At 46.3% G+C, this 21,788-nt stretch overlaps 1 protein-coding gene and 1 non-coding gene across 2 annotated transcripts in view; one reads left to right on the forward strand and one right to left on the reverse strand.

Moving 5' to 3' along the window:
- Positions 1-21,788, forward strand: part of LOC144152979 (cubilin-like) — a 276,959-nt gene that overhangs the window by 36,227 nt on the left and 218,944 nt on the right. The gene's annotated exons all lie outside the window — the stretch shown is intronic.
- Positions 12,317-12,388, reverse strand: Trnat-ugu (transfer RNA threonine (anticodon UGU)). Its single transcript has one exon. It is a non-coding gene; the product is annotated as a tRNA-Thr (tRNA).

A 21,788-nucleotide genomic window follows, 5' to 3' on the forward strand; every position in this document is an offset into this window, starting at 1 on the left:
GGTTTAACGCGCCGACGCAGCGCAAAAGATGACGCGTGCCGTAGTGGAGGGCTCCGGATTAATTTTGACCCCCTGGGGATGTTAACGTGCGCTGAAATCTCGTACAGACGGACGTTTTCGCTTTTCGCATCCATCAGAAAAGCGGCCGCCGCGTCGGTGAATCTAACCAGCGTCTGTTTGCTCAGCAGCGCAACGCCTTAGCCACTGAGCCACCGCGGCGCGTTCATCTAAAGTCTTCAATACCTCCTTTAACTGTACAAGCTACTGCAAAACGTTTTCTATGGTACTGTGACGAGTATGTGGCGCCCCCGCCCCCTCCCCAATTTTCGTTGGCCGCTAAGTTCGGTGGCCCTGCCAGGCTCGGTGTGAAACATTCTGCACGGCTGGCGAATAAACACCGACGAGCACAGCTGCTCGCGGTCAGTCACCGCCACCACCAGCACGCTGCCGGTCTCCACTCGGGTGGAGGGTACTACGACCCTCCCACGTTCACGAATGCGGCCAAATCGTGACCGATAGGTCAACGATTACAACAATAACTGAAGCGAAACAAAAGTTCGTTAGGACACTTAAGGCTTCCTAATTGTATGAATGTGAAAGCATTACTCTTTACGGCCGCAAGTTTACCTTTAATAATTTAAGTTCGTTCATTTTCATGATTTTATTATATTTTACTTTATTCTTGGCTCATACCACTGCAATTTTATACACCACAGTTGTTTTCTTGAGGAAACAAAAATTATGGCAGAGGATTACGGTAGTCGCTAATGCGAAATTTGAGCGCAGCGCGAACTGTAGTCTTCTCGGCGACGGCGCATAGCTGCTGTGTGGTTGCTGCAGTGGAGCATGTCTCACGCGGTCTGGAAATTTCGCCCTCCCATCCCACTTTCGCCATACTTTCGTCCTCCGCTTTCCTGCTTGCTCTATCTACGGTGGCGTCTTCGTTCTCTCGGTTACAACGAGGCCGACGCTGAGAAACTACGCGAAACCACAGGAGCGGGCGCTTAAGGGCTGCGCTCTAACGCGTGGTTCTTCATAGCCACCGTTGTGCCGCCCTGTGATCCACTCCCTTCGCCGACCGGTGACGGGCCGCACATCGTCTCCAAATAATGAGTCCTTGCCACAGTATTCTCGAAGGCGAACATGTACCCTCCTGGCGAGCGGGCAGCGCCCCGGTGCCTCCAGCGCCTCCCCCATCGGTGCATCTTAACCAGAATCTTCTGCCAATGGGCAGCCTCCCTGCAGGCTGCTTTTTGCCTCGACCTACTAAGCAGACGACCCGTCCGTCCACAATCGTTTTTGATACCCTTGAGTGTCGCCTTGGTGGGGCATTTTGAGTCTTCCCTCCCCCCACCCCCTCGGCAGCTCGTTGTGGGCCGCCAATCAGGCAGGCGGGCAGGCGGGCAGGCGGGCAGGTAGTTTACTGGCAAACGGGCGGTCTTTTTGGCGGGCAGGAGGTCGTACGCGCCCGCCATATTTTTTTCGATCGATCAAATGTTACGCACGCACGCACGCACGCACGCAGCACGCACGCACCCTTATTTTCGCACAATGAAACAAAAAATATGCATTGTAAATAAATCGGTTGGTCTGCTACGCTTTTCATCTACCCCAAGTTTCAACGGCGCTTTAGCTTTAACACGAAATGATTACAGGCCTAGAAGTAGAAAACAGTCCGGCGTCGGCGTTAATTTCCGACTGCCAAGCATGGCAGGTGGTATTTAGAGCAATTTCCTTCTGCTCATCTTTCATCTGCTAACAGAGCTGTTGGAAAGAAAGAACGGCCATAAAGGTTCATTGGACGGCGTGTATAGGACGGCATTGGATAGGGAACCACCGGAGATAGGAACTTTCTAATGTCCCTTCAGCGACCCGTGACAGCGACTGGGCTCCAGGAAAGATGATAGCCAAGTGAAGTAGCAAGCAGCAGTAATGATCCCTTGTAGAGAGAGAGAGAAAATTAAGTTTAATTACATCGAGGCAAATGTTCAGAGAGGCGTCCTCATTCGAGAGGGCCGAATAGACAGCCGTTTCCATCAAGAGCAACTGATTTTGAAAGCCGGAGCTGGCCATAGCTGTCTCCCAAATCTCTATGGAAACGTGGAGGTTGGGTGGATCTTCGGTACACTTGTCGCAGCCGCGTACTATGTGTATGAGGTTCCAAGGCTCTCAGCAGACGAAATGAAGAGAGTTGTGTCCCGTCAAAGAGGCGGAGTCTAGTGGTGTGTGGGAAGTGTATGCCCGCAGGGCGCGGAGTAATCTTCCCGGGTTAATCGGTAGCGGTTTGTGCTGGGAGGAATACGTTCTATGGAAGAGGCTATAGTTCTGAGTAATTTCCTGGTCTGTGACTTCAGGATGGATGCACTCGGGCCCGGCTTCATCAGCGCTGGCTAAGCGGGTCAAATCTTGAGCCACGAGGTTGGTGATCTTGTTTACCGAAAATGCCAGTATGAGCTGGTGCCCATACAATCGTTACTGTCTCGTTGGTGGTCTCCGATTGATCATTGGAAGTGCTGTAAGATGCAATCGATCGTTGGCAAAGTTGGGCCACGCCTGCTAAGAGTCTGTTATGAGAGTTTTGGCGCCTCTTCCTCAGCTTGAAGGGAGCTGTGTTCGGGGTTAAGATGCTACACCTGTGGGAGGTTGCAGAACGGTAGCACAAAGAAAGAGAAGGTATTGAAGAATGCTATCAAGCGTCTCTGGCATCAAACCAGTTGATCGTTCCTCCCTTTTTTAAAGCAAAGCTTTCTACCTCTACGCCCCAAGGGTTCTTTCGCGACCGTTGGTGTCACCAGAAAACTCAGCGAACAAATAAAAGAATTAACTGGCACCGCCTGGAACCGAACCTGGAACTAATAGACTAACAAAGCGAGAGCCCGCTGTCTTACCGATTTAGCTACGAGCCCACGCGAACACGGGACGACAAATGGTGTACTGACCAAGCACATCTACGGGTTTACCCCCTGCCTTCTCGCTGAATGCCACGTGAAAGCGTCACACGACCACTCACACCCGTCTAGCAGCCCTGTGCGCACCTTGCTCATGTGCTAAGAGTTACAAAAATTAAAGGAAGCTCACACCAATCCATGGAATCTCACTTTTAATACGCCAATGTGCTAAAGCCTGTGGCCTCCAGTGTCCACGTAAAAAATCACAGCTCCTTGTCGTCCGCCCTCACGCCAAACGACACATCAAGGAACACATTCAAATACTCCTTGACGGCGAGGCCATCATTCCAAGCCCCAGCATCAAGATCCTGGGCCTACATCTCCAGGCCAACACCAAGAGTGACGTCTCCTTGCAGTGCCTCAAAAAGAGCATAATCTAATCATACACATGATCAGGCGAGTTGCCACCAAGAAGCGAGACCTAAAAGAGTCCGGTACCTTTCGATTAATTGAAGCTTTTGTCTTCTCGAGAGTTACTTACGACAAACCCCTATCTTCTTCTCGACGAGGAAGACATAGAGATGCTTTATATAATGATTAGAAAGGCGGTTGAGCAGGCCATTGTGTCTTCTCATGAGTGCGTCCACACTGAGGCTGCTTAGCACGGGCTCCACAACACGGTGGAAGAGCTGATAGAAGGCCATCTTTCTAACCAGAAGGTCACAATCAGAACTGCGGTGGGTAACCGCATGCTTCACCAGATTGGCTGGGCAGCCTAGAATGTCACTCCGCTTGACGTACTCCCAGACTCTTAGCGACTAAAACTAAAGATGATCCCTTTACTTATAAATATGAACCCCTCACATGACGAGGGTCAACGAAAAGCACGGGCTCAAGCGCTAAACACCACCCTCGTTGGTTCTCATGCAGTTATCTACACAGACGTCTCCAAACATCGAGGGCAGCAACACGCCATCATCGTGGCTACCTCCAGAAGCAACCTCCTTGCGTGTACCTCGCTTAGGACGCAACAAATGACGGCAGCAGACGAGGCAGCCATCACCTTGGCTCTCACTCAACCAGGGGTTTGGAGGATAGTCACCGATTCCCAGCAAGCCTACTGGAATTACCAGTCGGGTTGGGTGTCCTGACCTGCACGGTGCGTGCTAAAAAACCACTCCCCAAACGGTTCCATTCAGCTCATCTGGACACCGCCTCACGCTTCAATGGAGGGCAACAAATACGCCCTACCAACAAGCCTGCGCTTTTACCTCCCGTGCTATAAAGCTGCACGAGGACAGTCACCCGCTTGTCACGTCCAGGGAGATAATCAGCATTATCGCCTTCTGAGACAGACCGTACCTTCGCCTTACCCTGACCTTTCCAGAGAATAACAAACTACCCTACGGCTCATACAATCCGGGCTCTTTCCCCCACCCTACGAGTCTTCACGTAATGCATCCGAATCGCTACGACGCTGAATGTAAATTTTTCTCAGAAATAGGTATACTCCGCCCCGTAACCGGGGTGTGCGACTTTAGCCCTGAGCACCCTCCTCTCTTTCCGTCAACTACCCAACAAGAGCAATGGGAGATGCTGCTGTCCAGTCCCTGTCTACCTACCCAGCTTCAGCGGGTGGACAGAACACAGGCCGCGCGGACTGCATATGGGCCCCACAGAAGAAGGAATCACTCCCCAGGGCTGCACTCTGGGCCGGTCAGAAATCTGAACAGAAGTATTTCTTTCTCCCCCGTCTCAGCCGCAAGTCTGGTCGCCTCTATCCGCGGCGCAGAGACGGAGAAGTCAGATAGTCTAACACCGGGTTGGAGCTTCCTTTGATTTTATAAAAAAACGTTTCCCCTCTTGAGCTACACCAATACAACTCAACCAAACACCGTTCATGCATCATGCATTCATTTAACCTTACCAAGAATATCTCTTTGAAGTAATAAATGGTGTGGTGAAGTGCATTTCACTTCTCTCTGGTTTTACTATTTGTAGAGCGATGTGAGTGATTTTAAGTGACGTCGCATGAGTAATCGTTATGGGTGCCGTTTACAGCTTTGCTTTCCAACCACATTCACGGGGTGGATTGGCGCGATTTTTTTTCTTTCAGTTTAGTTTCTTTCCGACTGTCTCACCTCATATATATACACGTTTTGAAAACCCTTTGATGAATATAAAATATGCATTAGGCAATTATTTACTAACTTTAGTGCGAAATGTTAATTTTAGTGTAGAAACAACAAAACAGCGCAATACGGGCATAAAGAAAGACCTTCTATAGCATTCAGGTGGTCTTCACATAACTTTGCGGCTACTTTGTGCTTGACAAAATTTCGTGATTGGTCGAGAAGGAGAATGCTGCAAAATTTCCAAATGCCAAGGACCCGAAAAATATCATGTGTGGTCCGACCATCTAATCCGCCTTAACTGACTCGCTAATTCCTGTAATAGAAATTATTCCACACACCAGTCCAACTAATTCACATTAGCTCATTCACTAACCTAACTAATCTACCCCAGTCTACCCGCTAACCCGCATTAATCGACTTTAATCCAACAGTCTTTAAAGTTTAAGGTTGAGCATATTCAAGATAACAAGAAAATGCTATCAAATATACTTTAAAAGTGGAAATTAGGATCCCCCATTTTTAATATCTCATGTTCTCTTAGAGCAGTAACCAAATGACACAAGGGCACTGTATACAATAAGAAATGACGTTAATTTTTAGAACTACGAGTGTTTGTGTCTCAGTGCTGTTTGTATATAACTGCCCATTCAAATTAAAATAAGTGGAATATATGGATTTATTGTTGATGGTGTCCCTGAAGCCCTTCACAAGCGGACCGGGATGCATGCGAATTAACAACACATTAAAAACTTTACATGATTTTAAATACCATGCAGATAGAAACCATGAATAATATTCCATGATATGTTGCCTCGGAATATGCGTTCTAACTTACGTTATGCTAAATGTAAAAGATAATTGGGATAGGTGGGCAGTACCTAACGCAAACTGATGGTATACACGGACAACTTTAAATTAAATTGAGGGCAATAGTAAGAAGAGAACATGATGGGCCTTGGGAACTGCAGACTATGCAAAATATTTCATGGTGCTGCTTGGCGAGTGGCAAAATATCTTCCGACGCAAGCTAGGGTACCGAAATGGAAAACTAGAAATCATAATTTTTAGGCCCCGGAACCGGTTCGGAACGGTTCCTTCGATTCGTTCCGGTTCGGGTTCAGTTCCAAAATGACGGAAAGAATACTGTTCCGGTTCAGTTCCGGTTCCGGGCAAAAATTCGGGTTCGGTTTCGGTTTTCGGTTCGGTTCCGGTTCCGGTTCGACACCCTGCTTCTCCCTACAAAACGCTGTCAAGCCACTTTAAAGACGGCTTCACCCCTGCCCTCTTGTGCTGTGCTAGGAAGACATCTTTTTTTTTAAGGGAAATATAAGGAGTTTGGTACCAAGGTGCCTTTTATTATTACTATTTTCGTATGCAGTGAAACAGTGGCACATGAAGCGTTACAGGCAGACAGAGGGGTCTCATTGTTGAGTCCGCATAGAAATCCTCAGGCATTTAAAGTAACCTAGGTCGTCTGAAATCATCTGTCAGTCGTTACAAGGGAGCGCGTCTTCCTTCGCCCAGACGCGAACTTGGGGGACCCCAAACGACAGTTAAAACAGAGAAATAGAGAGACTAGCCAGAGAAATGCGATTTACGCATCGCGTTAAATCTCCACGGACGAGTGGTTGTGAATGAAGAATGACTAAATCAACAATCAGTGGTCAGTGCCTACACTGCGAACGGTTGCTTAAAGGGACCCTGCAGCACTTTTTTCAACTTTTTTAAAATCTTAAATGCTTGCAGAACGCAGTCACCCAACACACCAAGTACTTAGATTAGGGGTTCGCAAAGTACCTCAGCCAAAAATTACTGCTCTATGCCTATCAGATGCTGTAATAGGTACGCCTTATCACTCCAGTTTGGGAATATATTTTTCTTTTGGCTGTCGCTCTTCACGAAAGTGATTTCTTTTTGTAACTGCTGCCTTAGCTGCTGCAAGTTTTTGCGTAGTTTTTGTTGCGTCTCGTGACCGAAATGCAAACTTCTGAGCTCCTCGATGAAGTGAAAAAAGAAATGCGCGATTTCAAATCGCAATTGGAACGAGAATTCAGATACGAATTAAGGGAGCTCAAAAAGAGCTGCGAATTGATGATCGGAGAGTTCGAGACAGCGAAGGTTGATCGTGCAGTGTTGTTAAAGGAAAATACTGCTCTGAAGTTGACAAACGAAAAACTCGCGAACGAGTGTGAAAACTTTTATAAAACATGTTATAAAACATGTTAGATCAAACATGTTATAAAGGTCATATCACATGTGCTTGCTTATGTGTATAACCTTTTCCCTTCTCCGGGCGTTTTTCCTAAACGCACGCAAAATTCGAAAGTTATCTTGTAGTTCAAAGGTGGAAATAAGGACGACATGTCAAATTATAGACCTATCTCCATTCTACCAATTCTTTTAAAGGGCCTAGAAAAAATTATATACAGCAGGATAACAAATTTTTCACGTAAGCACACATTATTATGTTCATCCCAATACGGCTTCCTTAGGGGAAGGTCAACAGAAACTGCTTTGTTAGCCCAAAAAGAAATCATACTGAAAGCTTTTGAAAACAAGAACATATGTATTGGAGTATTCATTGACTTTTCAAAGGCTTTCGACCGCATTCATCACCAAACCCTGCTAAAAAAATTACAGTTATATGGCATTCGCGGCTTGCCACTCCAACTTCTAAATTCCTATTTATGGCACCGTCAACAATGTGTAGCAATAGAAAGTTATTTTTCTTAATTCCAGAAAATTACAACAGGCGTGCCACAAGAGAGTATCTTAGGCCATTACTATTTCTTTTTTATATTAATGACAATTGATGACAATCCCAAATACATTGCGTACGCTGACAATTCCAGTTTATTTTTTCAATGTAAGAACGTACGACTGCTACAGCCTGTCATTAACAATGCGCTTCAGTCATTGCAGGCATTGAGTGAAGCAAATTCGCTCCTTATCAATTCTCGTAAAACAAAAGCGGTAATCTTTCTTCCAAAAGGGCATTCCTGTCATCAACATACATCATTTAAAATTGATGGCATTGAAATAGTCGACGCGGTAAAGACACTAGGCGTTTTTTCCACAAAAATATGTCCTGGGGCGCACATGTTATTCACCTCCTTAGCTCTGTGTCAAAGTGCGTGGGTATTCTAGGCAAATGCCGATCTTTACTTCCTGCACTGGTAAAACTTGTAATTTACAATGCGCTCTTCCTGTCCCATCCAAACTATTGATTTTTAGTTTGGGGTTCCACTACGCAGACCAAAATTAACAAATTGTACCTGTTGCAGAAGAAAGCAGTACGTCATATTACAAATGCAGAATATGTTGCACATGCAGAACCGCTATTTAGACGTCTAAATTTACTACCTTTTAACAAACAATATGCTCACAACCTAGCATTGCAGTGCAAATCCTCGATTCGTAATAATCAATCTGCTTTCACACAGTTATCACACTTAAAATATGCCCATTTATAGTATTGGGAATCAAGATTACTGGAACATTCCATTTTGTCGGACGGAATATGGTCACCAAATGCTGTTCCGCACTACTAAACAGGTTAAGAAGCCAGAACATTGTTTTAGAATTGTGTGCTCCGTGTAATCTTCGCAAAGTTTTTTCTGTGTCGTAAGCCATAATGGAATTTCTAGAACTTCTGAAGTGTTCTAATTTAATCACTGATTCTTTTTTTGTTGTTGTCGCAGTACACAAGCACTGTGGACTTATGTTGTATGATGTCATGCAGTTTTGGTAAAAAAAAAGAAACATCGCGTGTATTTTGTAGGGCCTTTTTAGCTATCCTGGAGAACTGTACAGCCATGATACTTTGTAATGTTCGCTTATGTACAGAATATGTTGTGATTAAGCGCTGTACCTGTTCTTATTTTATGCCTTGTACAAGGGTGGCTCGGGCTCTTTCAAGTGAAACTTCACTTTTCGCCTGAGCCAACCCGCATCTTTATGATGTAAATAAATAAAGTACTTAAAACTCGCTCAAAAGATTTTTCTCTCTTTCCTGGTCTTGACGTTCTTCGACCGCTCGCATTACGTCCTTAAGCCATGCAGCGGCTGTTTTCCGGTTTTCCTTGAGTTGCAGCAATGAACGCTTTTCGATCTTTAAAAATGAACTTTAAAAATAAAGCCACAAGAAATGGAAGGCGTATCTGGTGCGACGAGCAAGTCACGCTGTGCCGCTCCGTGCTGGCGATAACTATAGCTTTCGCAGTGGTTCCTAACGATAAAAGCGCTTATCGTAAGTGTTGCAGGGTCCTTGTAATCGTTCGTTGTCAGACTGCGGAAACACAGTGCCTACTGATACGGAGAGCGCACCGCCCCCCCCCCCCCCCTCCATTCTGTGCCCCTTGTATCAATAAGTATCCGTTGATTCTCGAAATCCAATCAAAGGAGGGAGGGTAATCGAGCTAATGTTGCCCTACATTTGGTAGTAAGTAGTCGCTGTAGCTTGAACAATAAAATAAAATTTTGAAGCTTAATTCGCTGAATCTGTACATAGGCGATGATGCGCGCCGTAGTGGAGAGCTCCGGATTAATTTTGACCCCATGAGGAACTTTAACGTGCGCCGAATTCGCGAAGCACTGGCGTTTCGCCTGTCGCCTTCGTCAGAAAAGCAGCCACTGTGGGCGGAATCGAACCCGCGTACTCGTGCTCAGCAGCACAACGCCTTAGTCACTGAGCGTCCGCGGCGGGTGAAATTATTATGTGGACTGTTTTTTCCGTTGTGTCAGCAAAATACTTTGCACGAACATAGAAGCTAAGAACTACTTCATCGTTGCTAGAACTAGCAATCATATATTGTGGCGTATGAAACATACCTAGAATTGCCACAGGGGGTTTGAATAAAAGCAGTGACTTTCTAACGGGAAGCGCAGAAGACTCCGAGGGATTTAGGGTGACCAGAACGCGCTGAATAAAATACCAATGCGGTTGGTTTTAGGCTCACCTTTTCCACGTTCTTTTGAAGACTTGCAGCTGCTGTTTTTCTTGGGCGACAACTTCTAGGCGGAATCCCCGGTTGTGACGAATTTTTCATGTTAAGAAAGTCCTGCATTTTGATGTGCGCACAGGGTGCATGATGAGCAGCCAGTCAGCGGGCGCTTAAAAGTGGGTGGAACTACGCTCAAACAAATGTTGCAGGCTGTTTCGAAATTAAATTTTACGTTTGTTGCCTTGCTCAGATAAGTCTGTTTGACAACGGTATGTGCCGTTAAAGGAACGGGAACAAGAAATGCTATCTGTATGCTCCCAAAAGGTCCGCGAATGCGCTGTGCGTGAATGTACGTCGGAATCATCATTACAATCAGTCATAATCCTCACATCACATCACCACTATTATAACGAAAACAGCAATTAATATTATTGGCGTTATTATCACACTCACCTTCATTGTACTTTTGCTCGTCGTCGTAGCCATCACCGTAATCATCTACATCACCAACAATCGTAACCATAACTACGATTACTGCCGGACGAAGGCATGTCCTGTTATTGAAGTCAATTAAAGACAGCAACACAGCCCGCCAGGACAGCAAAACGAAAGTGAGCGACCAATGCTTCAAGGCACATTATCAGTCGAGCGAAAGCTGTCGGCCAACACCAGTTTGTTAAACGTATTGTTGTGCACTGTTACTGCTCTGCGCGGCATTCGTGTAATGTCTCGCATTTCCAAGCAATCGCTGCTTGCTCTTTCCCCGTCCGGGTGTTTGTTTTTGGGGTACTAAGGGCGACGGCAACGCCGCGCCTACTTTCGAAACAATCCCTTCGGATAAATAGCTTTCGGTGCAAAAAAAAAAAAAAACGCTAAGTCAAGATGCAACGTTTTTCGAGGTACACTTTCATCGTGGCCGAGATCACGCGTGTGCAAACCATACGTCGGGGTCAGCCACTTTGCCCTCCAGGCACGCGTAAAGGCGAAATGGGGCTCGACGAAAATATGGCACTCGCGAAAGCCATAAAGTCAGCATATTTTGCGTCGAGCGCGGAGGAAGCGGCAGCGGAAGTTTTTACGCGCCTTTTTCGCCGTCTAACGGCCATGCAGGTGTGTGTCACTCCTGGCAAAACATGGCGGCCTCGTTTCAGACGTGGGAACTTTTTATAAAGAGCACCCAGAGAAAAGCACGCGTCCGGAAATGTGGGCCAAACTCCGTTTGAGATCGAGAAAACGCGGAGCAACTCGGCACGAACGATTTCTCCAGACCTGCGCGGGGGATCTTCCAGGATTTGTAAACACGGACGCCGCCGGAAGGGAAAATGCAACGTGTGCCTTTACAGAGGAAGGAACCGGCGTCGTAGCTAACTCGGCCCCATTAACTGGTACGTTTTCTCCTCCTCCTTCTCTTTACGAGCGGTGGGAGCTCTGGTAATAAACGCGCGATGCCTTCCTCCGCTAATCGCCGTTAACGGCCCGGAAAAAGCCTCCAACGCGCGTAAGGCGCTGCACCCGCGACGGAAGCATGAAGACGCGTCGCGTGAAATATAAGGGCCTAGCCGCGAGGACGATGGCTTCGCCGTATTTCCGGGCGCGTTGTTTAAAGGAGAGCTTAAGTGAGTTTAAGTACCCTCGAAACGGGCTCTTTCTTGGTTCCCGACGAGATAAGGTTAAGGAAAAGAAGAAACACTTTGATTCATGTTAACGGTACGGCGTACTGGGGAAAGCGGCATCGAGGTGACGGGAAAACTAAAAAAAAGGGGTCGTGAAAACAGGGTACAACATTATTTAGCTTGAAAGGACGAGCCTTTGGCGATTGATTCAGCTCCATTCCAGTCCCGAAAGACGTTTTTTAACTAAAAAAAGGTAAGGAAGAGAAAAAAAAACTTTCAAATCTCACGCCGCACGCCGTCAGTAGTCACGCAACAGGGGGAACACTGAAGACAACTGTCTGTGTTTTAACTACTAGTTGGCAATGAGTTGGCACGATCTGGTACAGCTAGATGCAACTCATGCCCACTGTATAAGTGCCTTATTGTTTGTATTTTTTCTTGCCTTTTATCGTTTTGTGCCCCCCTGCTTGGACATGACATAATGATGGTTTACAGTGTGTAATAAATCAATATATATATATATATATATATATATATATATATATATATATATATATATATATATATATATATATATATATATATACAGAAAGATAGGTCAGCAGTCTACAACGCCAAAGGAGGCATAGGGGTGTGGTTAGGCTCTTTTCTTTTTCACTACAGTTAATGAAGTAAACATTTTTTTATTTTTTTTATTTTTTTTAAATATACAGAAGAAAGAAAGAAAGAAAAACACGCGCCCAGAGTGGGGACCGAACCCACGCCTTTCGATTACATGTCGAATGCCTTACCAATTCGGCTATCTGGGCGAATATATATATATATATATATATATATTGAAAAGTGTTTTTGAACAGCTCCCTACCCTGTCTTTTTTTATGGATGAAGTTGTATATTGCCGGGCTTTTTAGAAAAGAGTTTGTCGTCATGTATAGTGCCACATGTATAATGCCCTCCCTTCCCTGTTCCCTCGCCCCAACCCGCCAATGTTGTTTAACCGGGTGCACTGCAGCACACCTTCTGCACCTATATAAGCGTGCGTGCTCCGACGTTGTATGTTACTCAAGATGAAGACTGGTCCTCCAGTCGAAACGTCAGTAAACCACTGTTTTTGTTTTTAATCGTGCGTCTACCATTTTCTCAACTATATATATATATATATATATATATATATATATATATATATATATATATATATATATATATATATATATATATATATATATAAGACAGAAAATAAGGGTTGGCAGTCATGAAAACCTCGGAAAGCAAAAGGGGAGGTTGTGGTGGGCCATAGAAACAGATGAAGAATTTTTTGGGTCAGAAAGAAAGTGGTGAAGAAATCCCCTATATATATATAGATATATATATATATATATATAGTTTGGAAATGAGGGGCTCGTTAGGAAATACAGAATACAGAAAGAAATGCCGGCAGTCTACAACGCCAAAGAAGGCATAGGGGAATGGTTAGACTATTTTTTTTACCGTTAGTGAAGTTACATTATTTTTTTATTAATTACGTGAGAAAGAAAGAAAGAAAAACACGCGCCCAGAGTGGGGACCGAACCCACGCCTTTCGATTAGATCTCGAATGCCTTACCAATTCGGCTATCTGGGCGACTGTGTTCTCCTTTTACTTTCTGGGGTATTTATATTTACTACAACTGTATCTGACGCTTGAGGGTGGTAGCCAGCGCCACTCAGACTCAACGGGGAGAAGGGGACCTTCTTTTCAACCCCCGTGGCGTGACGCCAACGTCTACAGCCTGTCATAAGCGGGTAACTGGCGGGAAACCCTCTTATGCTACCTTGGCATCAAGGCTGCCAGAACCGAGGCCCTCGCTAAGCTTTCGCACGACAATAGGGTTTGGAAATGAGGGGCTCGTTAGGAAATACAGAAAGAAATGCCGGCAGTCTACAACGCCAAAGAAGGCATAGGGTTAGACTATTTTTTTTACCGTTAGCGAAGTTACATTATTATTTTATTAATTACGTGAGAAAGAAAGAAAGAAAAACACGCGCCCAGAGTGGGGACCGAACCCACGCCTTTCGATTAGATCTCGAATGCCTTACCAATTCGGCTATCTGGGCGACTGTGTTCTCCTTTTACTTTCTGGGGTATGTGTGTGTGTGTGTGTGTAGCAAATCAGAATGGGAAATGAGGGGCTCGTTGAAAATAACACAGAAATAAGAGTTGGCAGTCAAGAAAACCTCGGAAAGCAAAGGGGAGGTTGTGGTAGGTCATTGAAATAGATAAAGAATTTAGAAAGAAAGAAAGAAAGTGGAGAAAAAATGCCCGCCAGGTGGGATCCGAACCTACGGCCTCCAGAATACCGGTCTAGTGCGATATATATATATATATATATATATATATATATATATATATATATATATATATATATATATATATATATCAAGGTGGAGAACCGAAGAATAAAGTTACGGGTTCCGGTGTATTCATTTCGTTCCGGTTCAATTCCAGTTCAACTAAATAATGGGGCCGAAGCGGTTCGCGAACCGGTTCGATTCATTGAGTTATGAGCGAACTGAGAAAAACCGTTTTTTAGTTTAAAGCAGCCATAAACACGAAAATGAAACAAAAATTTAAAATACTGCTTTTTCACAATAACAGTGGTGCGTCTTCAAAGACAAGCTTTAAACGATTAGGCCAGATATAAGGTAAAACAAATTCAGCAATGGCGATTCACCAGCCATTTGCTTTACCAACCTTTATGTCGTCCTAGGGACTATTTCCTAGAGAGATGGGTCAAGCTTGTCAGCTCGACATGCTGAATTTAGACAAAAAGTTATATATGGCTGCTTGACAGGACGCATAAGATGTCTGAAGTTAGTTTGCAGGAAAGAAACTTTCCCTGTCCAAAAAAAAAAAAAATTCAAAGACGGCTTTGTGTCCATGCAGGTTGGACGAATCGCTCAAAGTTCGAAACGTTTTCTCTGTGAAACACAAACTATTGCCGTTGTCACCGCAGGCCTTTTTCTTTCGAGGCTATGCACTGTTAAAGGAGTTAACTTATTTATTTTTAATTTCGAAAAGTACCTTTTTAAGATTTTTTTAACAAGCACGGCTCATCTTCGTAAATTTCCAAAATGCTGGGTCCTATTTTTCTGCATCTTGACAGGCTAGGGAGTTGCATTTTTCTGTTATTCACGCATAACATTTCATTTCTTGTGCCAATCCTAGTTTATGTAGACTAATAAGTTTATTTGAAATAAAAAAGCTCCGCACCTAATCCAAGCCGTAAATTTCGCTCTAACTTTGAAACCAATATAAAAACGCCATCCTGGATTTTTTCGAACATTCACAAATCTACAATGTTCGTTATCATATGCCTCAAAACATGTATTATATGAGTAGTTTTGTAGCTACATAGCACGAGCTTTGGTCTTCTTGTCTCCATGGCGGTGAGATACTACAATGATTTGTAACAAAGTTCTTGTGTCACCATTAGAGGGCAAATGGCCGGTCCAAACTTGTCAGCTCTACGCTTTGCGATCAACTAACGATTGTACGAGGCACCGCGGCACTCGTTGACATCGCAGTTATGGCGAGTTTAGTTATGTGAACGGTCGGACAAAGGAGGGATGTCTAAGAGCAATACACTACTTGGTTTTGTGCTTGTTCGTGCAGAAAATATTTCTGTATGAACTGTATGCGGAATAATTTAAACCAAAGTGTTATGCTTTGTCTTTTTGTTTTCCCGCGCGAACACACTCGTAAAAAATGTTGCGCATTTGATGCCCCAAAGCTATGTCATGCACTGCTACGAGGTGCACCGTATTGCCGGGCGGCAGAAAAATTTTCAGCAGCTGGTAATCTTTAACCCACGTCTAAATATCTACCTACAGACTTTTTTTAGTTTTCGTCTACACCACAAAAGCAGCCGCAGGTGGCGGCAATAGAGCATGCATCGTGCCCAGTGGCTGAGCCACTGAATCACTCTTACGAGTTACAGTTGCCTAGTATTAACACTTATGTGTGGGACGGGGCAGAAACCTGGAGGCTCACTAAGAGGGTTCAAATTAAACTGAGAACGACTCAGCGTGCAATGGAGCGGAAAATGATACGTGTAACATTAAGGGACAGGAAGGGAGCGGAGTGGGTCAGGGAACAAACACGTGTTAAGGACATATTAGTAGAGATTAAGAAAAAGAAATGGACGTGGGCAGGGCATGTAATGCGAAGGCAAGATAACCGCTGGTCATTAAGGGTAACAGAGTGGATCCCTAGAGAAGGCAAGCGTTGCAGGGGGCGGCAGAAAGTTAGATGGGCAGATGAGATCAAGATGTTTGCTGGGATAAATTGGTCACAGTTGACACCGGACCGAGGTAATTGGAGAATAATGGGAGAGGCCTTTGCCCTGCAGTGGGCGTAGATAGGCTGATGATGATGATGATGGTGGGACCTTTCCAAGCGAATTATTAGATGCAACAAGGAGGAACATTTACGGCATTAGCCTTCACCTTGCCCCTATGGAGTCGCGGCGAAGGAAGGGCAAAGTCACTGTTTCATATCGCCTGCATGATAGCGAAACTGTGCCTTGTTAAGCCTTGCACTCTGCACGCGGGACCAGCAGCAGCATACCATTGCAACACTGCCGGACATACTTTCCCCCATGTTGCGACTACTTATAGAGCGCTGACAGTGTTGTGACTGCTCTGAAGGGAAAATGTGCGTGAGAGGTTACGAAGTTGATCTCGTGTGAAATAAAAAGGCGTAAATGATGTTAACCGAGTTTTATCAACAACGGGTGGTTGAACCGTTTCGCCGTGAACCGATTACCGTTATTTTTCCGTTTCAGTTCTTGTCCGGGTTCAGGAAATAAAGGTAGATAGGTCGACAGTCTACAACGCCAAAGCAGGCATAGGGGTCTTAGGCTCTTCTGCGAAAGCCTAGCGAGGGCCTCTGTTCTGGCAGCCTTGATGCCAAGGTAGCATAAGAGGGTTTCCCGCCAGTTACCCGCTCATGACAGGCTGTAGGCGGTGGAGTCACGGCCCGGTGGTTGAAAAGATGGTCCCCTTCTCCCCATGTAGTCAGAGTGGCGCTGGCTACCACCCTCAAGCGTCAGATACAGTTCTAGTAAATATAAATACTCCAGAAAGTGAAGTTGAACACATTCGCCCAGATAGCCGATTTGGTAAGGCATCCGAGATCATATCGAAAGGCGTGGGTTCGGTCCCAACTGTGGGCGCGTGTTTTTCTTTCTTTCTTTCTTTCTTTCTTGCGTATAATTAGATGTTAACTTCACTAACTGTAGTAAAAAAAAGAGCCTAAAAACCCCCCTATGCCTCATTTGGCGTTATAGACTGCCAACCTATATATATATATATATATATATAGGTTGGCAGTCTATATATATATATATATATATATATATATATATATATATATATATATATCACGAGTCGGGGGAAGGACTCCCGGAAGCACTCCGGACGACTTCGGTCTCGCAACAGCGTTCGCGTCCTCGAATTCGCCTCTCTTGACGAGGAAGGGAAAGAAGTCGTTTCCCGACATGACGCTACCAGCATCAATCTTTCTCTCCTCCCGCGCTTCCCCATCGCCACCGCGACGGACGTCTACGGCAATTGCTTTCCAAACGCAGCGTCGACGAGCTTCACTTTACGCCCACTGCGACCGGGCTCCTCCGCCATCACGGAAAGAAGCCATCGCTCGCGCCAAGCCTCTTTCGCCATTCGCTCGCCTTTCTTTTCTCTCTCCCCCTATCCTTCCTCCTCTCCCACTCTTCTTCTTTCCTTCTGCCGCTTCCTCCGATAGTTATTTCTCCGCGAAAACGGCGTGCGTGAACTGCTTGAGCAGAACCCAGGCTGCGACCGAGTGCCGACGAAAGGAGAGACACAATGCACCCGCCACTGACAGGAATAAGTAAACGAATGCGCCAAAAAGGAAGAAGTCGCGCAAAATGAGGGAACAGCAAGAGCACGCGTCCCATAAGAGGACAGCTCCTTCGCGTTCCCCGTGCCGTTTCATTCTTCTTGAAGTACGCGGACTCCTTTATTTCTTTCTCTTTCCTTTCTGTGTCCCGAACGACCGGACAATACACCAGCTGTCCACCGGACTGAGCAACAACAGTGATCGGGAGTTTGCTTCCCTTTTTTATCCCTTTCCGCTTTCTTACTGGTTCCCATCCCCTCTTCCTTATCCCTTCGTTCCTTTCCCTCGATCCTTCATCCGTCATACTTTTTCCCCCTTCGTAGTTTGCGGTGTTTCATCTTGCGAAGTCACGCTCCTCCTTTTCTCGCTATGCCTCCGTAATAGCTAATGGCGTCGAGGTTGATTATGAATGTTGTAATACGTCTTTTTTTTTTTTTTTTCGGAAGCGGGGAGGAGGGGTGAGACAAGGCGCTATCCCGAGGACCAAACAGGCACAAAACATAGCATAGGGCACGAGAGTGGGCCACTTTATTTGATTTCACGCGCAGCCATATGGCGTTTTTACTTACTTTAGCGACTAACATTTGAACCTTTCTCGTCTTTGTGTCATGTTGTCTAATGGTGAGCATTCGAACATGTTTTATTTTAAATTTCAATTATGGAAGTCCCCTTCTCAACGGCTAACTCAGTGTTGAGAAATTCTTGTCTTCGAGAGTTTGGGATGGCAAGAACGAATTGTAGGAAACATACGACTTTATTTGTGCACTTTGCGCTGATCCAAACCAAGCCTGTTAAATTGTAGCCAAGCTTGGCTTTAACATAATCCTTTCAGAAACTTCTATGAAGTTAAATGTGCCTGGTAGTGTTTCCAGTAATTGGTTTCAAAAGTCCGTGCATGCACACTTTTGATGTGAATGCTCAGATTTGCCACATAACCCAGGAGGAAGGAAGTCCGCACGAGATTATCTTTCTCTGTCCATCTCTCTCTATCACTCTTTTTCTGACACACACACGCACTCACTAATATTACTGGTGGGGAGGGGGGAAGGGCACAACTGGGCAATTAAAAACTTCTCGCTGCTTCGGTCGCCCGATATTTCATTAGTGAAAGCTAACAGAGCCATCCATCAAGCCCCCAGGGCAAATTTCAATGGAATAAAATTTATTACCAGGGGCGCCAGGAGCTCTTGCTAATCAATTCGTTCAGCAAATATCCCCCTCTGGTTCAGCAAGACTCAGACAAGATTGCAAATGGGGCAGCCTTCAAAAGACCGATTTTCGCTACTTTAAATTTTCGCTTCAGAAACAACTGCCGGTATACTAGTATCTTCATTAAAACAAGGGAAGAAATAAGCCGTAAGCTCCAACGAAAGATCGGTAATCCTTAATGAAATATAGCCTCGTTCCACGTGGTGATTTTGACCTTAGCCCAAAAGCGGAGTTGAGCGCCAGGTGAATCTTGTAAACAGCATCATGTCTGCGTGGAATCCGCATGGGCCTCTTTGTAAGGGCACTGCATACATGGTGGCTCGAAACAATTTGTCATTTTGTGGCTGCTAGTTTCTACACCCATTTTTTTCAATCGGTATTCCGCTCGCTAATTTTAATTTCGAGGGTATGGTTGCGAACAATGACTGCAACTCTCGTTCTAATGAAAGTGCACCTAAGCATTTTGCAGGTTTCGGGCCCCTACACAGAATACATAAAAAATGCCTCCCGATAACGATACTCCCTAATCGGAAATATGTGCGCAGCGCGAACCGCCGTCTTCTAGGTCGAGGCGCATAGCTGCTGTGTCTCAGTAAATGATGGCGTGATCAGCGAACGCACGGCGGCGCGCGCTACTCTGCCGTTGTCTCGCAACGCGTGGGCGCCGCCGAGCATGTTGCTGTAAATCGTGTTTGAACCTCCCGCGCAGATGTCACGTGTTTCGGATGAGCCACGCAACGAGGACGACGACGAAGGACCCCAAGAACCGATGAACGTGCAGCACTCAGCGGGTGCTGGCTTCTGTGCTTTTTCTGAACTTGAAAGAACAATACGCTTGCTTCCCTGGATGCCCGGTTTTGCGTTTCCTTTATCGGGTGCCACTGGACTCCGAGGGCGGTTTTCACACACGTGTCTGCCTCCCCCACACTACTGCCCTCCCCTCACACTTTTGGAGGAGCGTCTCGCACCGCCTCGGCAAGCCGCCCTCCCCGTCACAATTTCGCGACAATCTCCTTCCCCGTTTTATTCCAGTCTTCGGTCTTCCCATCGTTCGCCCAGTTACGACGCCACCGTCAAACCGCAGTAGCGGCCGCCAAAGTGCTGCAAACTAAAATTAAAACTTTGATAAGCCAGTCACATCCGAAATTTCTTGAATACGACGTTGAGAACACCGTTTGGTTTGTGTTGCACAATACCATTGGGGTGACCGACAACGCCGCCCCTGGACGTGTTCGTTCGTATACATGCACAGCGTCCTCCTAAGCTCGGTCCGCTCGCTCGCCGTCAACAAAAGCGTCATGTTCGCCCCCGTCCGCACGGTCACCATCTCAAGGCGGCTGGTACTGGACGCGCGGCAGCGGCGTACCCTCCTCCGGGGCTGCTGTTCTTCGTTCTCGCCATCCGATCCCCGACTCGCACTTCCATGTTCGGTACCTCACGAGTTTGTATGCCTTCCAACGCGTTCCATGTAACGCGGAGATCTGAGGCTTTCACCTTATTAAAAATGTCAAAGCTGTCGGAAGTGCAGAGCAGTTATTCGCCATAATGGGCTGTGGCGCCGTTATCCGCTCACTCTTACCACCCACCACGCTCTTCGCCGCCATGCCTCGTTCCTCTCCTGAGGTTTGTCCAACGTATTTCAAATTTCCCGCCTTCACAGTGCTCGCGCGCCCCCTGCCTGAAACTGCGCCAGCGGGAGTTTGTTCTTTTTGTACTTGCTTTTCCTCCCGCACGTGCCGGCGTTGCACTGCCACTTTTTTTTCGCTTACTACCTTAAAAACCAACCCAACCAGCTTTCCTAACTAAATGAACGCGGGTGGTGGCGGTTAACTGCGTATATTTTGCCTCAAATGTACCTGCAGTTTTCTTTGCGCTAAACAACGGGGAGATGTAAGACAAGCGCCAGCGGTACACGCTTTCCGAACGCCTATGTCTATATAAACCGCTTGGCTTTCGAAGCCTCTGTGGGACACCGCAACGACAGAACACCGTGTGGCTCTACTTAAGTCCAGCAAGCCCCTAGGTGAGCCCCTAAGGTGAGCCCCTAAGGTGAGCCCCTAAAGTTTTCTGCACTTAAAAGAAAAAAAAAACTGACGATTAATATACTCCGTAATTCAAAATTTGGGCAGAGCGCGAACTGCAGTCTTCTCGGTCACGGCGCATATCTGCTGCGTCTCAGGAAATGATCGCGTGGTCAAGGAACGCACGGCGGCGCGCGCGACTACGCCGTTATCTCGCAGCTCGTCCTCGCCGCCGAGCATGTTGCTGCAAATCGTGCTTGAACCTCCCACGCAAATGCCACGTGGTTCGAATGAGCCACGAACGCAGGAGCAAGAGCGCCTGGCGAAAGTGTGACGACGACGGCGTCCCACGGCGGCCAGGCATGGCGAAAGTGTGAGGAGGAGGCAGTGAGAGAGACGATGCCATAGCAGCGCGTGTCACCCTCCGCCTCACACTTTCGCCGACGCTCCTCTTCCGTTTTCCTTCTGCCTTCAATGTGTCGTTCGCTCACTCAATTATGCGGACATCGCGCCGCCACCGCCGCATAACCGAGGTACGGGGCGCTGAAGTTTTACGCACTAAAATTCAGTGTCGTTCCAATGTGTGAAGACGATGACCACCGCCGCTGAGCGCAATCCAAGGAATGCACGAAACAACATACGTTTGTTTGTAATTTACGATTGAGCATACTTCAAAGTCAATTAGCTGAATGAATCTAGGAAGGAATCGAGCTTTATTCCAGTGGACAAATGTGGGGCTGTCCGTTTCCTTCCTGTGTAGTAAGCATCTTACTGTCACACCAACCCAAACCGCTTGACCTCTGAGGACACCAGACAGGTCGCATCGAGCCGTGAAACGTCCAAGTTTAAATCTCGCGTCAGCACATCGGGCATGCCATCGGTGAGGGAATGAAGCCTCGACACACACAAGCACGCCCACTCCCTACCCGTGCACGCATAAACCGGCAACCGGTGATGTGTGCGTACTTGGGCGTAGAAGACACCAGCGAAAATGTCGCTCTGAAAGCCGTTCAAGCTATACAAGAATTGTTTTGCCTGAAGTCGGCGTTCCAGGCGAGCGCG

Source organism: Haemaphysalis longicornis, unplaced genomic scaffold (assembly GCF_048455015.1).
Source record: "Haemaphysalis longicornis isolate Haplotype H1 unplaced genomic scaffold, Haemaphysalis longicornis Haplotype H1 scaffold_9, whole genome shotgun sequence".
NCBI classification, from domain to species: domain Eukaryota; kingdom Metazoa; phylum Arthropoda; class Arachnida; order Ixodida; family Ixodidae; genus Haemaphysalis; species Haemaphysalis longicornis.